Raw genomic sequence first — 16,003 nt, forward strand, 5'->3', positions numbered from 1 at the left:
CTGGGACCTCAACCAAAAGCACAAACATATCCTAATACCTTATTCAAACTTGCACCCATCTTCAAAACACCTCAAACAACATCAAATCAACCATAACACATCGGATTTAAGGAAAACTTTCTAAAATCTTCCAAATTCCGCTTTTGATCAAAAACTAAACCAACCCACGTCCGAATGACCTGAAATTTTACACACACATCCCAAATGACACAACGGAACTACTGCAACTCTAAAAATCCCATTCCGACCCCTATATCAAAATCTCGCATGCCAACCGGAAATCGCCAAAATATCAACTTCGCCAATTCAAGCCTAAATCTACTACGAACCACCAAACTTTATTCCGATCATGCTCCTAAGCCACAAATCACCATCTGAAGCTAACCGAACCATCGGAATTCACATCCGAGCCCTCTAACACATAAGTCAACATCCGGTTGATTTTTCCAACTTAAACTCACTCTAAAGAGACAAGTGTCTCAAACCTTACCAAAATCATTCCGAATTTGATCCGACCAACCCGATACCACAAAACACGGATAAATAAAATATAAAGAAGCAGAAATGGGGAAAACAGGGCAGTAACTCATGAGACGACTGGCCGGATCGTCACAAGTTGTGGTAAATTATCCTCTCTATTTTTTTTAATACTTGACTGGAGTTGGAGCTCTCGGAAATCAATTCCCTGAACTAATAATTACATACATAGTGAAACGTAATCAGCTTGCTAATTAACAATTAAACGATTTTTCCCTCTTAAAATGGAAGAAGAGCATTAGAAGAGTAGATAACTATAAAATCACTGGATATATACTTCCGGCTTAGTAATAAATTACAATGGATTAGTTTGTACATATTGGCAAATCGACGAACCTAGTTATAGTCGGATAATAGCAATGGAGCTCACAACTTGAAGGAAAAATGACATTGTATAGCCAAAAAATATTTTTTATATATATATTATATATGTTATATACAAAAAATATACAAATTTTATATACATTTTAGGCTACCATATGTAAATAGTTTCTACATGGACTAAAGTGATAATATCCCCAACTTAAATATAAAAGCCCAATGATACTTTCACAAATGGCTAAGGAAAGCTGGATTACATTAGCCCAAAAGATATGATAACTTTTGTCTCCTATTTTTTCCGGGGCATTTGCATCTATACCCGCTTTTTGTGTCACGTTTTAACTTGTGTCCGCTTTGCAAAAAAAATTACAAATGTACCCACTTTTTTGCATAACTTCAGCATACGGGGCTGAAGTAGCAAGGCAATCACGCAAAACTTCAGCATTCTGGTAGCCGGGCTTGAAGTTCAGCTCTAGAGCTAAATTTTTTGTTTTTTAACTAGCAAACTTCAGCTCTAGAGCTGATGTTTTTATTTTTGTAACTGGCGAAGAGCTGAAGTTTTTGTTTTTGTAATTGGCGAAGAGCTGAAGTTTTTGTTTTGTAACTGGTGAACTTCAGGTTTGTTTTTGTAACTGGTGAACTTCAGCTCTAGAGCTAAAGTTTTTGTTTTTGTAACTGGCGAACTTCAGTGCTAGAGCTGAAGTTTTTGTTTGTAATTGGCGAACTTCAGCTCTAGAGCTGCAGTTTTTGTTTTGTAACTGGCGAACTTCAGCTCTAGAGCTGAAGTTTTTGTTTTGTAACTGGCGAACTTCAGCTCTAGAGCTGAAGCACCACAATTAGCAGTGATTTTTAAAAAAAAATAGTGTGCATCTTCTCAGCTCAAACACGAATAAACATACAAAACTCCAACATTTTACAGCTCATCCTACTGGTAACTTAAACTTTTTCTTAAGACTAATTTGTTGTAAATTTGGAGCAGAGGTACAACTGTCGAACTGTTCAATTAAAAAAATTGACCTTATAACTAAAGCAGTGTTGCTTCTGGAGTTAAATATCAGTTTGTTTTGTAACTTGAAGAAGAAAATGAAGGAGGAGGAGAAAGGGGGATGAAGTTATTTAAAAAGTGGGTACAAGTTAAAAGTTTTTTAAAAAATGGGTATAGGTTAAATGGGGGCGACGAAATAGGGCGCCCCGTGTAATTTTTATATTATTTCCTTTACAATGTGGGTTGTGCACTAGCGAGTTTTATTTAGATTGTTGTAGGTGTAGTGGTTGTAGTCTGGGATGATAGAATTAGGGCATGTCCTCGGGTGGGGCAGAGTGTAGGGCCAGGGTCAGGGGGTGGGCCGGGAGGCAGGGAAGGTAGAGGGGGCAAGGGAGCCTATAGGTTGAGAATCGGGTCATGGAACATAGGTTCACTAACAAGTAAGTCTATAAAGTTGGCGAAAATCCTTCAGAAGAGGAAGATTAATATAGCATGTGTCCAGGACTCTAGGTGGGTTGGATCGAGGGCGAAAAACGCGGATGGGTATAAGTTGTGGTACTCTTGAGTCTTGAGGGGTAAGAATGGAGTAGGTATCCTGGTAGATAGCCATCTTAGAGAGTCAATGGTAGAGGTCAGGCGGGTGAATGATAGACTAATGACTATTAAGTTGGTGGTGGGTGAGTATACTTTAAATGTCGTTAGTGCGTATGCGCCGCAAGCAGGCTTGAATGAGGAGATTAAAAGGCGCTTTTGGGAGGGGTTGGATGAGATCGTTCGTAGTATTCCGCTTTCTGAGAGGTTATTCATAAGAAGAGATTTCAATGGTAATATTGGGTCTCTACAGGTGGGTACACTGAGGTGCATGGCGGCTTTGGTTTCGGGGAGCGGAATGGAGGGGGCATTTCGCTGTTGGACTTTGCCAAGGCATTCGATCTAGTGATTGAGAACTCAAGTTTTATGAAGCGGGAGGAGCATTTGGTTACTTACCAAAGTTCGGTGGTGAAGACTCAGATTGACTATCTCCTCCTCAAGAGATACGACAGAAGGTTGTGCGAGGACTGCAAGGTTATCCCAGGTGAGACCTGTCACACCTCCTTTTTCTTACACCCCGTAAGGTATAAGGGAGTTTTTTCCAATTTAAGTGACAATCGACACTGTATTATTTTTTTTTTTTAAAAGGTTCAGAGTTGCCACTTGGGATAATTTATGGTGTCCCAAGTCACTGGTTAAATCCCGAATCGAGGAAAGATTGACTCTGTTTTACAATTCGCGAACACAGAAATCCGAGTAAGGAATTCTGTTAACCCGGGAGAAGGTGTTAGGCATTCCCGAGTTCCGTGGTTTTAGCACGGTCGTTCAACTGTTATTATTGGCCTATTTATTTGATTTTAAAACATCTTTGAAACCTATGTGCATTTTATTCCTTTTAAACCGCTTTTAATAATCCAATTGTTATACAACCAATTATTGTTACACGTTTGCGAATCATGTCACGGGAATCGTACCCACGATCCACAACATACTTATTTTATTAAAAATATGAAATTGTGGCCGGGTCATATAAATGTACCCCCGAATTTTGGAAATTAAGCATCACAACTACGTCACGGGAACCGTACCCGTAGCCATGATGATTTTATTACGTGCCTAAAGCAAACTACGGTATTCGGAATTATTTCTTTTTCTAAATTTAAGGTTATTGCAAGGCCATAGCTTATTTATCCATTTTTCAAGATTATACATCCAAGATATTGTTAACGATCCACACTTCAGTATACGAAACTAAAATCATGACACATGTAGGATACAATGACAATATCCATAGTGTGAGGATTCATCAAGAAAATGACTAGTTTCTCATTAAAAAAAAAGCAAAGTCCATTCCAACAACATTTGGACAAGAAACACAAGAAGCAACTTTCAGTTAATTATACATTGAAATGCCATTACCCAAAGAACGGACAGACCCATTCAACCAAATGATACTGGAAATACTTAAACAATTCGGGTACACAAATGACATATCCATCTCATTGAGCTGATGTTAGGAAGGGCTGGCCTGTAGTGCGGGGTGACTACAAGCGCCGCACGGGCATTTTGGTGCCGCTAGCGTCGGTGAAAAGCTGAGCCCGTGACACGTGGTATCAGAGCAATGTTAGGCCATATTCTGCCATGACAAATGATATCTAAGTAGAAGTTGAGATGGCGAGTGCATTTTGGATGTCAGTGTGGAGATCATATCAAAGCAGAGATTGATGTTCATATGCCACCAGAGATCGAGAACCCGATACTACTGGTCTAAAAAGAGGGGCAAAATGGACACACAATTGAAGAAGAAAATCTTTTCCTTATCTCTTTCTCTCTATATATCTTAACTTATTTTTCCTTGTTCTATATTGTTATTTTTGAGCTGCAATTCTTAACACGTTATCAGCACGACTCTAGCCTTATCGAAAGTTAAATGCAATTCTTCATCCGAAAGGTATAACAGTTTTTACTATGTCAAATTTGTCAAAGCTTGAGTTTGTGGCACTTGACATTTCTGGAAAGAATTACCTATCATGGGTTCTCGATGCTGAGATTCGCTTAGCCGTTAAAGGCCTTGGTAACACCATTACCCAGGGTAATGAGGCATCAAGCCAGGACAAGGCGAAGGCCATGATTTTCCTTCTTCATCATTTGGATAAAGGTTTGAAAGTTGAATATTTAACAGTGAAAGATCCACTTGAATTATGGACTGGCCTGAAGGAAAGGTATGATTACCTTAAGGCTACGGTATTGCCAAGGGCTCGATATGAGTGGATGCACTTACGATTGCAAGATTTTAAAACCGTAAGTGAGTATAACTCTGTTGTATTTCGAATAACTTCCCAATTGAAATTATGTGGGGAAGTTATGAATGATGAGGATTTGCTGGAAAAAACTCTTACAACTTTCCATGCCTCAAATATGGTATTACAACAGCAATACCGTGAAAGGGGTTTTAAAAAGTATTCTGAATTGATCTCATGCCTTCTGGTGGCTGAGCAACATAACACCCTTTTACTGAAAAATCATGAAGCTCGTCCCACAGGGTCAGCTCCGCTTCCTGAAGCAAATATGGCAACTAGACGTGATAAGTCTGGAAAAAGACAGAATAATAATCATGGCCATATGAATGTACGTGGGTATGGCAATGGTAAGAGACGATATGATAGTCGTTATCGTGGTGGTCATGGAAAACGAGAGAACAATATGGGTTCTCAAAACAATCCTTCAAGAGGCAAAAGTGGTAACTGCCACCGCTGTGGCATGAAAGGTCATTGAAAAATTGAATGTCGTGCACCTGAGCACTTTGTCAGGCTTTATCAAAACTCCATCAAAAGAAAGGAAAATAATGTTGGAGCATCTTCTGCTAATGCCCCAGTGAAGTCACACTTGACCTTTAAAAATGATTTTGAGGCAGGGCCTTCTAACAAAAATGATGACAATGCCGAGGCAAATCTTGCTTTGAAAGATGATGATTTTCAAGGCCTCAATGATCTTACTCATTTGGAAGTTGAAGATTTCTTTGGAGATCAAAACTAAAGTTTGATCATTTTATTGGGGAATGCAATTATGTTGTTATTTTCAGTGTTTTTATCTCATCTAAAGTTATTTTTATTTTTAAGTAGTATTTAAGTTGTCTTATGTTGTTGTTGGAGATGTTTGTTTTCCGTATTTCTCATGATGTACTTTTATTCTTTTTTTATGAAGAAATTAAAATTCCCTAGTCTTCAATTGGATCCAAGATGAGTAATGAAGATTTATGTCTTTTGGATAGTGCTACAACTCACACAATATTAAGAGAAAAGAAATTTTTCTCTTATTTGGTTATGAAAAGGGCCTATGTTAATACAATATCCGGTAGTACAAAGTTGATTGAAGGCTCCGGAAGATCGGCCTTATTATTACCCGAAGGAACGATATTAACTATTGATAATGCATTGTATTGTAGTAAGTCTCAAAGAAACCTGTTGAGTTTCAAAGCTATTCGCCAAAATGGCTACCATGTTGAGACATCAAACGAAGGAAAGGTTGAATACCTTTATATTACTACAATAAAAGCGGGTAAAAGATATGTGCATGAAAAATTACCCGCATTTTCTTCTGGGTTGTACCACACAAACATTGGTGTCACGGGAACCGTACCCCTAATCACGATAATGATTTAATTACATGCATAAAGTAAGCTACGAATGTTTATAATGACCGAAAAATAATTAATAAAAATAACGATCAAGGCTCATTCGTTCATGAGAATTAACAGTTTCATAATTCATTCACAACCTAAATTCACGCTTCATCACTCAATCACAGAAGTTTAGAAGCATGCTAAAGGAAAAGCCCGAAACAGAGAATCAAAAGATGGAAATTTTACAACTAAAGCAATATCATGTATTCATTCGAGATTCAAGTATCACTCCAACTAAAAATGTAATCATGCAAGAACAGAACAAAGAGAGAATAAAACTGGACCTCACACTTGTGATGTTTTCATTTTTTTTTTGAAATATGCTGAATAAAACCTTCAACACATAGTTCAACCATTAAAACCCAACTTAAACAAAATACAGTCAATGACCAACATTAGAATCACAGTAGGTTCCAAAACTCACGGAATCGTGTAATATATCTATGGATCAATAAAAGAGAGGGACAGAAACGGACCTTTCTTCGACCTCAACGTACCGGACCTCGACGAAACGACGACCTCAACGGAAACGGAAAACTCGAACCAAGATTGTCAACGACCTCAACACTCACCTTCTCTCTCTCGACGACCTTGACGAGCTGTTGGTTGTTTGGGCGATGACTGACGTGAGGTTGAGCTGGAGGTTTGGTGGACAATAAGGCAGTGTGACGCCGGTTGTGGCTATTGCTCGACCGAAGAGGAGACAACACAGGGTGGTCGTTTTGTTGGTTATGGCGACGTGGGTATGGCTGGGTGTGTCGCTGGCTGGAAGCGTCGCTGGACTGGAGATGGTGAAGCAGCAGTGGTCGTGGTTTTCCGGTGGTGTTCGCTGGTGGGTGACGGTGTGGGCAATGAGGCTGGTGGACTGTTTGGTCGACGGGGCTAGACGCGATGGAGGGAGCCGATTTTTTTTTGTGATAATCGAGTATAATCCCATAAGTGGCCACTGACTCATCGTCCCACACCGTCACCCATTTGGTGAAATAATTCTGAGTTGCTAACTTCTTCTTTGCCAAGTAGTATTTCTTCTCTTTTGCAGGATTTTGAAGATGTCTTTCCAGAAGATATTCCTAATGGATTGCCACCTTTATGTGGCATTGAGCATCAAATTGATTTTGTACCTGGATCACAAATCCCAAATAGGCCAGCCTATACATTTCTGTTTTTCATTTCATGTCCTAGGTCGCCCACCAGTATAATGCGGGTATACATTTCTGTTTTCATTTCATGTCCTAGGAGCCCACCAGTATAATGCGGGAATACATTTCTGTTTTTCATTTCATGTCCTAGGTCGCCCACCAGTATAATGCGGGTATACATTTTTGTTTTTCATTTCATGTCCTAGGTCGCCCACCAGTATAATGCGGGTATACATTTCTATTTTCATTTCATGTCCTAGGCGCCCACCAGTATAATGCGGGAATACATTTTTTTTATTTCATGTCCTAGGCGCCCACCAGTATAATGAGGGAATACATTTCATATTTTTGCATTCAGGCGCCCACCTGTATAACGAGAGGAAGTCACAGTATACGGCCCTTGCCAATTCGGGGCGAACTTGCCTTTTGCCTCGATCTGATGTGGGAGGATCCGTTTCAATACTTGCTGCCCTACTTCAAATTTCCTAGGGCGCACCTTCTTATTGTATGCTCTTGTCATTCTCTTCTGATATAACTGGTCATGGCATACTGCTGCCAATCTTTTTTCATCAATTAAACTCAACTGCTCCAGTCGGGTTTTGACCCATTCATCATCATCAATCTCGGCCTCAGCGACAATTCGAAGGGATGGAATCTCAACTTCTTTTGGTATCACTACTTCAGTTTCGTATACCAACGAATAAGGAGTTGCACCTACTGATGTACGAACAGTAGTGCGATAACCCAACAATGCAAACGGTAGCTTTTCATGCCACTGTCTGGACCCTTCTACCATCTTCCTCAAAATCTTTTTTATATTTTTGTAGGCTGCCTCCACTGCACCATTCGCCTTGGGACGATACGGGGTGGAATTACGATGTGTAATCTTGAACTATTGACATACTTCTTTCATTAAATTGCTGTTAAGATTAGCACCGTTGTCCGTGATGATCACTTTCGGGATCCCAAATCTGCAGATGATATGGGAATGAACAAAATCCACCACCGCCATTTTGGTCACTGACTTGAAAGTCTTGTCCTCCACCCATTTGGTGAAATAATCAATGGTTACCAGAATGAACCTGTGACCGTTTGAAGCTGACGGCTCAATGGGTCCAATGACATCCATGCCCCATGCCACAAATGGCCATGGCGCTGACATTGTATGTAATTCTATCGGCGGAGAATGAATCAGATCTCCGTGTATCTGACACTGATGGAATTTTCGCACGAAACTGATACAATCATGCTCCATGGTGAGCCAATAATACCCTGCTCGAAGGATCTTCTTTGCTAATACATATCCGCTCATATGGGGCCCACAGACTCCAGCATGTACCTCTGTCATAACTGTCGTGGCTTGACTGGCGTCTATACATCTCAGCAATCCCAAATCCGGGGTTCTTTTGTACAATACTCCTCCACTGAGGAAAAATCCATTTGACAATCGCCGAATGGCTAGTCGCCTAAGTCAAATGCAACATGATGCAAATAATCGTTCCTACTAGGAATCCGGCATGAAGTCATGTTATTCTATGTTCAAAACCTGAGTCGGTGTTCTAGACTGTGTACCCGAGCGGACAACTCGAATCGAGTAGGGGGCAACTTTCCGGTAACCAAAGGGCCATCCAACTTAGTAACTTGTCCGGCCTCTTTCTTATTTCATGGTATGACACTAACATAATAGGGAGTCTCAACCAGTAAGCACATCCTCGGAGGTGAAGAGAGAAGGGTGTCAGCACAGTTTATATACAATTCAGATAATATCAAAGCGGTAACATTTAGCACATTCAGCATAAAACATGTAGGAAAATCAGATACAATCAAATACAACAATTTATCTAAGCTCGAATTCTGAACCCTGAACCAAAGATTCTGGGTTCCATCCCCAGCAGAGTCGCCAGAGCTATCACACCTCCTTTTTCGGCCGCGCCGCAAGGGGTGAAGGGGGAGTTTTTTCAATTAAAGGACAATCGAAACAGGATTTGTTTCTTTATTTCAGAGTCTCCACTTGGGAGATTTAGGGTATCCCAAGTCACCATTTTAATCCCGAATCGAGGAAAAGAATGACTCCGTATTACAGTCCGCGAACCAGAAATCTGGATAAGGAATTCCGTTAACCCGGGAGAAGGTGTTAGGCATTCCCGAGTTCCGTGGTTCTAGCACGGTCGCTCAACTGTCGTATTTAGCTTATTTATCTGATTTTAATACATTTATGAACTTATGTGCAAATTTTAACTTTCCGCCGCTTTTGTTATTATTATTTTTAAAAGAGAATTGCAACATCGTGAAAACACATCTCAAACCACGTCACATCAATGCACCCGTAGTTGTTGACACATTTCGACTCCATTGAGATTTGGATTTGGGTCACATAAATGTGCACCCGAGTTTAGGAAGGTAACGTTATTAAAATACGCACCTAAAGATACTAACGCATTATTATTCTGAGAAAAGCCGTGAAATTCGCTAAACGGCCCGTCCCGAAACCTAAGTATTTTAATATATACAATTATGAGGGCCCCGCAGTTTGTGCATTTTATTTGATGAGGCTCATCTCATTTTTATTAAAGGCAAGCCTAAAAACAACTATGATTATCTACTTTATCTGTCTCTAAAAAAAATCCTAATTTATTCACTAAGATTATCTAAAATCATTATAATCGGGTTACATAAAATGTAACCCGAATTTTAAACATCGTAACCATGTCACGGGAACCGTACCCCTAATCACGATGATGATTTAATTACATGCCTAAACTAAGCTACGAATGTTTATAATGACCGAAAAATAATTAATAAAAATAACGATCAAGGCTCATTCGTTCATGAGAATTAACAGTTTCATAATTCATTCACAACCTAAATTCACGCTTCATCACTCAATCACAGAAGTTTAGAAGCATGCTAAAAGAAAAGCCCGAAACAGAGAATCAAAAGATGGAAATTTTACAACTAAAGCAATATCATGTATTCATTCGAGATTCAAGTATCACTCCAACTAAAAATGTAATCATGCAAGAACAGAACAAAGAGAGAATAAAACTGGACCTTACACTTGTGATGTTTTCATTTTTTTTTTGAAATATGCTGAATAAAACCTTCAACACATAGTTCAACCATTAAAACCCAACTTAAACAAAATACAGTCAATGACCAACATTAGAATCACAGTAGGTTCCAAAACTCACGGAATCGTGTAATATATCTATGGATCAATAAAAGAGAGGGACAGAAACAGACCTTTCTTCGACCTCAACGTACCGGACCTCGACGAACAACGATGACCTCAACGGAAACGGAAAACTCGAACCAAGATTGTCAACGACCTCGACGCTCACCTTCTCTCTCTCGACGACCTTGACGGTCTGTTAGTTGTTTGGGCGATGACTGACGTGAGGTTGAGCTGGAGGTTTGGTGGACGATAAGGCAGTGTGACGCCGGTTGTGGCTGTTGCTCGACCGAAGAGGAGACGACACAGGGTGGTCGTTTGGTTGGTTATGGCGACGTGGGTATGGCTGGGTGTGTCGCTGGCTGGAGGCATCGCTGGACTGGAGATGGTGAAGCAGCAGTGGTCGTGGTTTTCCGGTGGTGTTCGCTGGTGGGTGACGATGTGGGACGATGAGGCTGGTGGACTGTTTGGTCGACGGGGCTGGACGCGATGGAGGGAGCCGAGGTTTTTTTTTTCGTCGTTAACCTTTACGAAGAAGACGAAGAGTAGGGTTTCTTTTGGTTCTTTTCCGTCGTCAACCTTTACGAAGAAGACGAAGAGCACGTCTTCTTTGTTCTCCAAATGGAGAACTATGACCGAACAGTAGTTAGGTGTGTGTATATGTCTAAGTTTTTTCAAAAATCTTCCACCAAGAATATCTTTAGTCCCCCCACATTTCATTCGTGTATTGTGTTTTTAAAATGAAGAAAAAGCAGAAAAGTCAGTGTTCCCGTGTATTCCTCCCATTTTTCATGAAAAGATGTCCCCAGTGTCCGTGAATTGAGAGTCTTTTTGTTTTTTTTCCTAAAAATCTGACCGTGTCTCACGGGTGTCCAAGAGTTATGTCCCCCATTATCTTGTGTTACGTGTAAGGTGTGCTGAGTTAGGATTGTTATGGGCTATGTATGAATTTTAGGCCTAAAAATGGGTCGTTTAAACCCAAATGTTATTATTTGCCCAGAACCTAGAATAAGAACATGATTTTATTTAATCAATCCTACATAAGCAAAATAACTATCAAAATAAGACTGAAAATTAGAACAAAACTATTTTTGGTATTTTTTCAAGATTTAAAATAACTACAAAATATTAATAAAACTATTTTTTGCAATTTTCGTTTTTATATAAGGATAAAAATATAAAATACTATTTTTTGTATTTTTTTTTAACTTTAAAATGACTACAAAACAATAATGAAACTATTTTTTTGTAATTTTTAAAATTATATAAAGATAAAAATAAGGTACTATTTTTTTTTTTGTATTTTCCAAGCTTATGAGAAATACATAAACTAAAATTTATATACTTTTTTTTTTTTAATTTTTCATTTTGTAACGAAATAAAGTTAAAGAGTCAAAATTAGCTCAAATAGCTCTATTAAGGCTAAATTAAATATTTTACGCCAAAAATATAAAAAATTTCGGGGAGGGTCAAAAATCACACGTCTACCGTTATTGTTGTTGTTTCCTTTACAATGTGGATCCGGCCGACTAATCCAACTAAAGCCTGGAAAATAGAGTTTTTATGCCTTAACAATCCCGATTGATACTGACAACGAAATAATTAGGTTATTTTGGAATCATATCCAAAATCCTATATGGGAATAAGAGGGGGATGCCCAAGGAAAAAGAATCTAAGATCTTCCTTGTAACCAAATTAAATATAGCTATTTTGCTATTTTACCTTCAGTTTTTTTAATATCTTGTATTGTGATTACTTGTTGTTAGTATTTCTTTTATCTTTTTATAGCTGAGGATCTAACCGATACAGACTCTCTGCCTTCCCAAAATAGGAGTAAGACTGCGTACAACATATCCTCTCTAGACTTCACTTTGTGAGAATCCACAGGGGATTGTTGTTGTTGTTGCTTCCCTATTACCAAAATCATGTACTTTGTGCTTTTGCCAATGGGCTCATTTGAACCCAGTTATTAACGGAGGACTATGTTGGACCATTTTGCATAGTTCAACGGAAAATTTGGACCTTTACCAAAATAATTCAATTTCATGTGTCGAATATAATCCTTTCCACCTAAATTTTTTAGCCTTTTGGATTATAATATGATACTCTTCACCTTTTCAATGAAATAGACAGCCCCCCTTGACCTTAATATGAAATGCTAGGTATAAATCTTTTTATTTTTATATACAACAACAACAACTCAGTAGAATATCACAAATAAGGTTTGGGGAGAGTAGTATGTACGTATATCTTACCCCTATTCCGGAGGAGTAAAGAGATTGTTTCCAATAGACCACCTGCTCAAGAAGATGAAAAAAAAAACTTTTTTCATTTTTATATAAAAAGAAATAATTGATAATAGTCTATTCAATTCTATAGAAAATTTGAATACATTTTATGTATCTTCTACATCAAGTCAAACAATCCCAATAGCTATTGTTAGTGAAGGATTTAGGTTATTCTACGTGTACAGATGTTGCAAGAAAATTTTACACTATCAGTATATATATAATATATTCTTTTTATATTCCAAATTATCTTATTAGACCTGTTATGAAAAATTATATGTTGTTGTAAGTTAATTTAATTTGATGGCACAAAAAACTCTATACGCTTATATAAATATACATAACTTAAACTCTTTTGTGAAGCCTTTACTTTAGTATCACACCAATTTTCTTCACTACCCATCCCCTTCTTTGGGAGGGGAATTAAATAAGTTAGGTCCTTTTCCTATAGTTTAGCTTCCAAGATTGTTTAATCGCGAGATCTCAACAGTCCCAAAAATTCGAATTTTCATTTTAACACAGTGATAATTAGTTGGTCTGCCATTTATCCATATATAGTCATTTTTTCTTTTAACGACTTACAAGTTTCAATAAAATGACCGGGTACATTGCGTTCTTAAAACCACTTCCTCTTTGTTAGTCAACCATCGGAAAAAACTACCTGCACCAGGTATAGCCAGTAATTAAATGACATTCGTCACCTTATCTTTTATTGTAGTTTATTTTCTATGATTAACCTAATTAGATTTGGTGTATATATCAGATGTGGCTAAGTTTTTTCGGTCAACCATTCACTAGTCTTAGAGAGTAAAAAATAAATACTCCGTACTTACTTTTACTAGTCTCTAAGGTTTAAATTACTGTTTACAAATAGTTAAAAAAATGTTTTTAAAAAACACGATTTGGTTATCATAATTGTTTTAAGCATAAATGTGCTGACGAAAAGGAGGAAAAAAAAAGACAATGCTAATTCTACAAAATACTACTAGGATATACGTGGACAGATGCATGCTGGGCAATTTTTGCTATGTATAGCGCGAGTTTTTAGAGAAAAATGAAAAGAAATACTGATTAGCCAATATTAGGATATTTAACCATTAAAGATCCTTAAAACCCATTCTAATTTTCAAGTAATTTGATGGTTAATTTTTTCAATTTGTGTGTATCGGATTTGATCGCAATAGTTTTCAATGTTCAGCATGCTGTATTCTACGTCAAAGGATCGCCATGAAAGGAAACAGGTACGAAGCAATGAAAACAAGATACATAAGTATAAAAAGATATTAGTTTTTGTTTATCTATTAAATCCACTAATACTACTAGAAATTCGGGCAAAATCGTCCAAAAAAACCGACCAAAATTTATCGGTGATGGCCAATAACCGTCCAAAACGCGACCATTTACGTATGGACGGTATTTTGAAGGTCGGAAGGGCATACCGACCAAAGTTGGTCGGAAATTACCGACCAACTTTGATCGGTCAATTAAATTTAAAAAAAATACCGAAAATCCAACAGTAATTATGTAATTAAAAATGCACCATCTGAGAATCAAACCGGGGTCTGTACTGTGGCAAGATACTATTCTACCACTAGACCATTGGTGCATTTTGTTTTAAGACTGTCTTTTATTTCATTTATACTCTTTAATTGTATTTTCGCACGAAAATAACCGACCAAAGTTGGTCGATTTTTTAAAATGACCGGCCGAATTAACCGACCGATTTCGGTCGTTTTTTCACTATTAATTTTAATTTATTTTAAATGAAAAACCGACCAAAGTTGGTCAGTTTCTTGAAAAATAAATTTCGCGGGACTCAAAAATAGTTTTCCGTATTTTTGCTCCAAAGAAAACTGACCAAAGTTGGTCGGTTTCGTAAAAAAAAAAATAATTAAAAATTAAAATATTTTGAAAAACGACCAAAGTTGGTCGGTCGATCTTGGTCGGTTTTTGCCGAATTTCTAGTAGTGTAACCTCACTAACTCAGACTTGTATTGTGTAACACTTTTTTAATGGGGAAGGGTTCTTTACCAAAAATTTCTCCTATCATGAGTAGGGGTAGATTATGTGTGATGTTATCGGATTGTGTACTTTCGATGCGTAGTATAAATTTAATGTGTAAAATTCAATTGAAATTATAAAAAATAGTACTACTAGATATATGAACGCATAACTTTAAAAATATAATTGGTTCAATGCCAAAAACTATAAAATTGAACCCATAAAATTTAAATCATGAATCTTGCGAGGGCTCACACATTCTTTATCTTGTTGATTTTAAGTTTATGAAAAAACATATGGAAAGCCTTCACTTCAAAACTACTACTACTATTTAATTATATTTTTTTTTTCTTCTGTTGCATTTCTTTAACCAACCATAAAAGAAACTCCCCCAATACAGTGATCTCTAGCTAAATTGATCAATATCCTCGCTTATTCCCTCAGAAAATGACATATATTTCATGCTCAACATAGCAACTTAGATGCCACGTGACCTTGGAACTTAACAAAACGTTGACAAATGCAGTTTAATGAAAATATTCCACGGACAAATTGTAGTAGTCATCTTCCAAACTGAATCTTTTACTTGACATTCTTAAATACATGACTCTTTGGGTAATGTATCAATTTTCTTTACTCAAGAGTTGGCTACTTGTCAATATTCAAGGACGACCATAAATCATCCTTTTATAAGTCAAAACTTATGTCGCTATTGATAGTATACATGCAAACTTATTCCTTTCTGTATAAATACCCATGCATGAAATTCTGGTAGTATCACCATTCTTAAGAGAAAAAAGCATAAAAGGATATCCTTTCTATTCATTGTTCGAAAGAACTTAGGTATGGCTAGGGTCATTCAATATTTTGCAATATTCTTCTTTTTTCATCTCCTTTTGAGCTCCATTCTTTTGCTTCGTGCCACAGAAGCTAGGCCAATAATGGTGCAAAGTCGTAGAAAACCTTTAGTGGTGGTGAATAATTCTGGGCCTAGTCCTGGCATTGGCCATAATGAATATGAAGATTTTGAGAAACGTATTAATACTGAAGATGCTGAAGTTGATGATCTGCATTCGGGTCCGAGTCCTGGCGTGGGGCACAAGTAATAAACTTCCTCAAAAATTACGTTACCCAAATGTTCTAAAGAAAGTTATTACTGGTTCCGGTTCTTCTCAAACGTAAGGAAATATGATATAGTTATAATGCAAAAAGTACGCAGGTTATCAATAAAACTAGCTCGTCAATTGATCTTAGGAAGACCGAAGTTGTTGTTGTTGTATACCACCAGTTGCCATATATTTGCTATCAATCGTTGAAAATGTATACTGATCCCACCAAATTTTCAAC

The sequence above is a fragment of the Nicotiana sylvestris genome, chromosome 1 (assembly GCF_000393655.2).
Source record: "Nicotiana sylvestris chromosome 1, ASM39365v2, whole genome shotgun sequence".
Classification (NCBI taxonomy): Eukaryota; Viridiplantae; Streptophyta; class Magnoliopsida; order Solanales; family Solanaceae; genus Nicotiana; species Nicotiana sylvestris.